The following is a 7107-nucleotide window of genomic DNA, read 5'->3' as shown; positions in this document are numbered from 1 at the left end:
TTCCGCTCTCGAAAGCTGATCGCTTGTAATGTGATTCTCATTCGGACCAAATTTGCTGCTGGCAAAACCTCTTCAGCTCTATGGCTGGGAAGCGAACGAGGTACCTTAAACAACATAGAAAATGAAATAGACGTACAGTAGTGAATAGACAGTGACACCATTGTTTCGTCAGAGAGACCTGGTTCTCTGAGAGCAGCATCTGCGGCCCACATGCAATCTAAAACTACACCTTCAGCAGCCAACGGTACAGCAGACATTGACTGTAGCTCTGCTGTGGTCTCTATGGAACCCTATACCCTACTGCACTACTCCGTTTTGATCAGAGGCCTATGTGGCCTGGTCCAAAGTAGTGCACTACATAGGGAATAGGGTGCCATTTTGGGGCACGATCAGCCTACAGTAAGTGACTATGAGGTGGGTAGAGGAGCGGCAGAGAGGTGGGGGGGGGGGTTATAGAACCACAGGTTACCTGCTGTAGGCTATTTACTGTAGGTACATGTGAAGTATGTTTTTGTCAAAGAGAAAGGAGACAGCGTGTGCTGTGGCGGTGCACGTGTGTGTGTGTAGCCTACGGTGGGCACATCTTGGGTATGCTGTTCCACAGAAGGGTCAAGACCAGAGCACTGTGCTGCATGACTGATGTGGGCCTGAAGTCACACCCAGCTGTGAAATGGTTCAGAGAACAGCTTTTACATACACTCCAAATATCTCGCTCAGACACGCATTCATAGAGCCTTTCTGTTTTTGCCCCTCTATTCAGTTCAACTCTCAGAGGAAGGCGTAGGCTAACTTTGGTTGGTGTGTGTCTGTGTTTGTGCGTGTGAGGGTGTGTGTTCTTGTGTTTGTGTGTGCATGCATGTGTTTATTTGTTGTGTATTTAAGTGTGGGGGAGAAATGTTTGGTTGTTTATTTCATGGTAGAGGCTAACAGATTAAAGATAACAGTCCACTGATTAATAACGCGTAATAACAACCTCTCAAAATGTAGTGCTGCTTCGTTATTTATATATTCACCTTAGCCTACTATAGCATCCCTTTTGTCCTGGCCTCATTTCCAGGCTTCTCCGTCATAGCGTAGCAGCAATATACTAGTCAGGTTATCGTCTCATGATTTGCACTGTATAGCAGTTCGGCTCCTACAGTATAGGCTGAGCTGGTAAACGATGGGGGCAATGCCGTTTCACCAGTCCTCCAATTAAGAAAAGCGCACATTACCACGTCAACAAAGCCCCTTTCTAAATTATAATAAGTGAACAGGACGCTCGACAACCAGGGAAACGCACATTTGACTGGAAGTAACAGTATCGGGGACAATTAAGCGGGCAATTACGGTAATTGATTTATAATAACACTTTTATGCTGCCTTCGTGTGGATCATGCTATCATTTGTCAGTTTGTTGCTGTCGCTGTGATTTTTGTTCGGCTACTAGCGGGCATAGTGAATTCTCATCCGAAGACGGGACATCGCCGGTAGCGCAGGCGGAATAGACTATTCGGTTAGGTAACCGTACAGTGGGACTTGCTGTGATCCTCAGTCAAGCATCAGAAGCTATTGATAGTTTACACGTCCTCATAATCCCATCTCCGAGCCATTTGAATTCAAGTATGCCGATTGAACGTTGCTGTTATTTACTATCCTATCATTCGATGTCCTCCTGCTATTGTGAGACGAGCATATTTATTGGTGCAGCTAAGGCAGGCTGCTATACTTGAATGATGTATTCGACCGTAGGCTTAAAGAAAGGAATGCTCCAGTTGGATGGAGAGAAAGGAGAAGATTCATTTCTTACAGAAAATGCATTTCCCTAAAAAATGCCACAGGGCAGTATATGAAGCCTCCGTAATAAGTTGGTGTTTTAAATCAATAGCCTATTAGGTTCATGCGAATAGTGCAGCTCTTACCACAAAGTAAACAAGTACGTGCAAAGGCTATATAGCTAGATGCTATTTGCAGCGGTCTATATGGCTGTTGTATATTTCATGTTGAATGTTTTGATCTCCGTGCAGGCGGTCGTCTAGCCATCCTCCTGACAGTAAAAACCCGACGCTGGCGCTTGTTCAGCGCTCATAATGAATTTATCCCGTCCACGCCTGCGCAGTCACCATTCATCTTTGAATCTCCTGCGAAGGAGAAAGCAGCAGGCGGCTCTCGCTGGTGTCTAGCTGGAGAGCGCTTTGACTGAACGTCTTGGATTTGGTCCCGTCAACGAGAGTCAGAGCTGTGAAACTGTGCCTGCCAACGCGTTTGGATATCTTTTCCCACTACAGTAACACTTCAACCGTAAGTAAATCAGCATATATATATTTTTATATCGATCGCTTTGTGTGTGTGTGTGTGTGTGTTGTGCTGCCTCGGACTACACACAGAGTTCGCGGACGAGAAACAAATGCTGGCGGCATGCAGCGAGCTTGGACTGTCGGAGGTAGTGGCGCTCATGGCCAGGGACAGGAACCGGTGTATCTGTTGTAGCTAACGTTGTAACAACGGTGTCACTAATTGTACCGTTCAGCTAAAGCGATTATACTGTTTTTATAGATTGGTACATCTTTGCCAATTTGATTGAGTCTAACAGTAAGAGTAAGTAACAACGAACTTTATGGCTAACGAGGGAAGCCTGCCAAATGTTTTCACCACCTTTGGTTTTCCGTTTATTAGGATCCCCTTTAGCTACTGCACATGTAGCAGCTACTCTTCCTGGGGTCCACATAAAACGTACAATTGCATGACAATGTACAGAACAGTTGTGGACAAGAAAAACACAAGATATTACATAACAACGAAAAAAAAAAAGATACTATATGCACATTATTTATATATACGTATTCACATTCTTATATACAGTAGCCTACAGTTAAATGAGGTTTTTTAGAAAGAGGCGCTGTGACACAATCTGTTTTTTAAAATCTGTTTTTAAAAAAAGCTAAACTTGCTTTTTTGCCTGAGTAACCTCTGGTGGCAGAGTATATACCATGAGGATATGGCTCTGTACATAAATGAGCGACGCATTAAGTCTCTTGGTTTGGGTACAGTGAAGAAACCCATAGTGTGGTGGAGTTATGTCTGTTTGATGTGTATGCAAATAGATTATACATGTGGTTATGCATTTTCAACACACACATGCTTCTTTGCTGTTATGGAGATTTCCATAGGACTGTCTAATCTATTTGTCACTTTTTGAAACTATTAACTATTCCTAGGCTATATATATGTGTGTGCAATTGTTACAGCAATAGACAAGTGTCATAATGTCGTATGTGTTGTTCATCGCCTACTGGAGCAGGTGTCTTTAGCTACATCCGCAGTGAATATCGCGAGGCGTGTTTACTGAATCGTTTCAACAATTCAGCATTTTGCTTCGCACTAGCAGTTGTAAATGAATGTTTATCGAAAGTAGTAATGCATAGAAATACATCGGCATGATGTGCGTCTGATGTGTCGTACATCGAAAACGGCTTTGGATTTAAAAAAAAAATTATGTACGTTTTTGGGGTTGTAGACAATCCTCTGCTCTTTCCCTAAAGTGTCTGGAAACAATACCCAAGTGAAGTAAACAAATCGAGGTGTAAAGTAAACTAAACAAAATACTATGTTGCTTTATTTGAATGGTTTTACAGTTCCATTACATTTTCTCGCGAAACTCTGCAACATGAGTGTCTGGGAACAAAGCACAAAAACATGCGGATTTATTTCCTAGGTCTTTTTTTTTTTGTTGAGCTCTCGTCTCTTCCTCATATCTGTGTGTGTTTCTGTTTGTGTGCTTAGCATAATGCTCAGCATCTGGCTTGGAAATTGATCTCTGCACATTGGCAGAAATAGCAAACAGCTTGTGGGCATAATCGTGTGGCTCCGTAAGTTTATTTTGTTTATTTAATCAGATTTATTTTATTCTGTAAAGGTATGAGAAATGTAAATGGTGGGAAATATGTTTACGTAGGCCTATATTTTCACCAACCTACCTTCTTTTCTTACAAATGAGCAAGTTTGTTGCTGGTGCTGGAGTCCATTGTATCTGTTTGAATACAGGGAGAGAGGGCGAGATGGTCAAGGGTGAGAGTGTAGAGCTTTGTCGCTTTAGAAGGACCCTCTCTGTCACCTTTGCGTCCACTAAATGTGGTCTTTTGCTTTGTACTGTTGATTGGCCGTTGGGAGATGTGTATGATGCTTAGTTCATATATTGGCCAAAGATGTTGTCTAGTCTGGTGGTTGTCATTTGGTGAATGTTATGTTTAGGAAGTGAACAATACTATAACTTTAACATGTGTGCTTTCACTGAACAGTTAGAATTTAGAATGTCCTGTGTGTTACTGTTTTCTGTAACTGCGTTCCTCGATAAACGGCCAGCAGTTGCTTAATTCAAAAAAGATAAAGGCCCAAAGGACTTATGTCCTACACAGCACCATGTGCTTATAGTTTTGGTTTCCATTGCTGTGGATACAAGCAGGTGATTGGATGACTCTTGGTATTGCCCTAATGGAATTGACCTTGACCCTGAAATAGATGCTGGAATTAAGGTGATTTGTTGGGCACAGACACACGCGCTAGCTCACTGACCCACGTACACTACCGTTCAAAAGTTTGGGGTCACTTAAAAAAAAAGTGTGTTTTTTTTGTCCATTAAAATAACATCAAATTGATCTGAAATACAGTGTAGACTTTGTTGATGTTGTAAATGACTATTGTAGCTGGAATTGACAGATTGAATATCTACATAGGTGTACAGAGGCCCATCTCAAGGATGATCAATGGAAACAGGATGCACCTGAGCTCCATTTTGAGTGTCATAGCAAACGGTCTGAACATTTATATAAATAAGGTATTTTGTTTCAGTTTTTTATTAATTTTCTGGGGGGAAAAACAGTTTTCACTTTGTCGTTATGGGGTATTGTGCATAGATTGCTGAGAAAAAAATAATATTTTAGAACAGGGTAACAAAATGTGTAAAAGTCAAGGGGTCTGAAAACTTTCCAAAGGCACCATATGTAGGAACTCAATCAAGACTAGAGGTCGACCGATTCATTGATATGGCCGATTAATTAGGGCCAATTTCAAGTTTTCATAACAATCGGAAATCGGTATTTTTGGACACCAATTTGGCTGATTTAAATTTTTATTTATTTATTTTTAATACACCTTTATTTAACTAGGCAAGTCTGTTCAGAACACATTCTTATTTTCAATGATGGCCTAGGAACGGTGGGTTAACTGCCTTGTTCAGGGGCAGAACAACAGATTTTTACCTTGTCAGCTCCGGGATTCAATCTAGCAACCTTACGGTTAACTAGTCCAGCGTGCTAACCACCTGCCTCTCATTGCACTCCACAAGGAGCCACAAGGAGCCTGCCTGTTACTGCCTGTTATGCGAATGTAGTAGAAGCCAAGGTAAATTTGCTAGCTAGCATTAAACTTATCTTATAAAAATCAATCAATCATAATCACTAGTTAACTACACATGGTTTATGATATTACTAGTTTATCTAGCATGTCCTGCGTTGCATATAATCAATGCAATGCAGGGGGAGGATTTAACAAAAACGCATTTGCGAAAAAAGCACAATCGTTGAACGACTGTACCAAACCATAAACACCAACGCCTTTCTTAAAATCAATACACAGAACTATATATTTTTAAACCTGCATATTTAGCTAAAAGAAATCCAGGTTAGCAGGCAATATTAACCAGGTGAAATTGTGTCACTTCTCTTGCGTTCATTGCACGCAGAGTCAGGGTATATGCAACAGTTTGGGCAGCCTGGCTCATTGCAAACTAATTTGCCAGAATTTTACTTAATTATTACATAACATTGAAGGTTGTGCAATGTAACAGGAATATTTAGACTTATGGATGCCACCCGTTAGATAAAATACCGAACGGTTACGTATTTCACAGAAATAATAAACGTTTTGTTTTCGAAATGATAGTTTCCGGATTCAACCATATTAATGACCAAAGGCTCGTACTTCTGTGTGTTATTATGTTATAATTAAGTCTATGATTTGATATTTGATAGAGCAGTCTGACTGAGCGATGGTAGGCAGCAGCAGGCTCGTAAGCATTCATTCAAACAGCACTTTAGTGCGTTTTGCCAGTAGCTCTTCGCAAGCACAGAGCTGTTTATGACTTCAAGCCTATCAACTCCCGAGATTTGTCTGGTGTAACCGATGTGAAATGCCTAGCTAGTTAGCGGGGTGTGCGCTAATAGCGTTTCAAACCACTCGCTCTGAGACTTGGAGTGGTTGTTCCCCTTGCTCTGAGACTTGGAGTGGTTGTTCCCCTTGCTCTGCAAGGGCCGCGGGTTTTGTGGAGCGATGGGTAACGCTGCTTCGAGGGTGGCTGTTGTCGATGTGTTCCTGGTTCGAGCCCAGGTAGGAGCGAGGAGAGGGACGGAAGCTATACTGTTACATTGGCAATACTAAAGTGCCTATAAGAACATCCAATAGTCAAAGGTATATGAAATACAAATGGTATAGAGAGAAATAGTCCTATAAATACTATATTAACTACAACCTAAAACCTCTTACCTGGGAATATTGAAGACTCCTGTTAAAAGGAACCACCAGCTTTCATATGTTCTCATGTTCTGAGCAAGGAACTTAAACGTTAACTTTTTTTACATGGCACATATTGCACTTTTACTTTCTTCTCCAACACTTTGTTTTTGCATTATTTAAACCAAATTGAAAATGTTTCATTATTTATTTGAGGCTAAATAGATTTTTATTGATGTATTATTTTAAGTTAAAATAAGTGTTAATTCAGTATTGTTGTAATTGTCATTATTACAATTACACTTAAAAAAATCATCCAATAATCGGTATCGGTGTTGAAAAATCATAATCGGTCGACCTCTAATCAAGACTATTTGAAAAGCATTCAAGGTGACTACCTCATGATGCTGGTTGAGAGAAGGCAAGGCTGTCATCAAGGCAAAGGCTACTTTGAAGAATCTCAAATATGTTTTGATTTGTTTAAAACTGTTTTGGTTCCTACATGATTCCATTTGTGTTATTTCATAATTTTGATGTGTTCACTATGATTCTATAATGTAGAAAATAGTCAAACTAAAGATAAAACCCTTGAATGAGTAGGTGTGTCCAAACTTTGACTGC

The 7107-nt window shown here is 40.7% G+C and overlaps 1 protein-coding gene across 4 annotated transcripts in view; it reads left to right on the top strand.

Annotated features, from left to right (window-relative positions):
• Positions 1-1213: 1213 nt before the first annotated feature.
• LOC109868286 (spermatid perinuclear RNA-binding protein-like) overlaps positions 1214-7107 on the top strand; it is a 135374-nt gene continuing 129480 nt past the window's right edge. For 2 of the 4 annotated variants that reach the window (XM_031802603.1, XM_031802604.1), the window contains exons 1-2: positions 1214-1330; positions 2007-2280. The gene's annotated coding sequence lies outside the window, so the exon portion shown is untranslated. Of the gene's footprint in view, positions 1331-2006; positions 2281-3516; positions 3849-7107 lie in introns of those variants that run through there. The other 2 variants (XM_031802606.1, XM_031802605.1) reach the window with 1 other exon arrangement.

Source organism: Oncorhynchus kisutch, linkage group LG23 (assembly GCF_002021735.2).
Source record: "Oncorhynchus kisutch isolate 150728-3 linkage group LG23, Okis_V2, whole genome shotgun sequence".
In the NCBI taxonomy this organism is placed as follows: Eukaryota; Metazoa; Chordata; class Actinopteri; order Salmoniformes; family Salmonidae; genus Oncorhynchus; species Oncorhynchus kisutch.
Note: the sequence above shows the minus strand (reverse complement) of the source record. Positions and strands in the feature narration are given on the sequence as shown.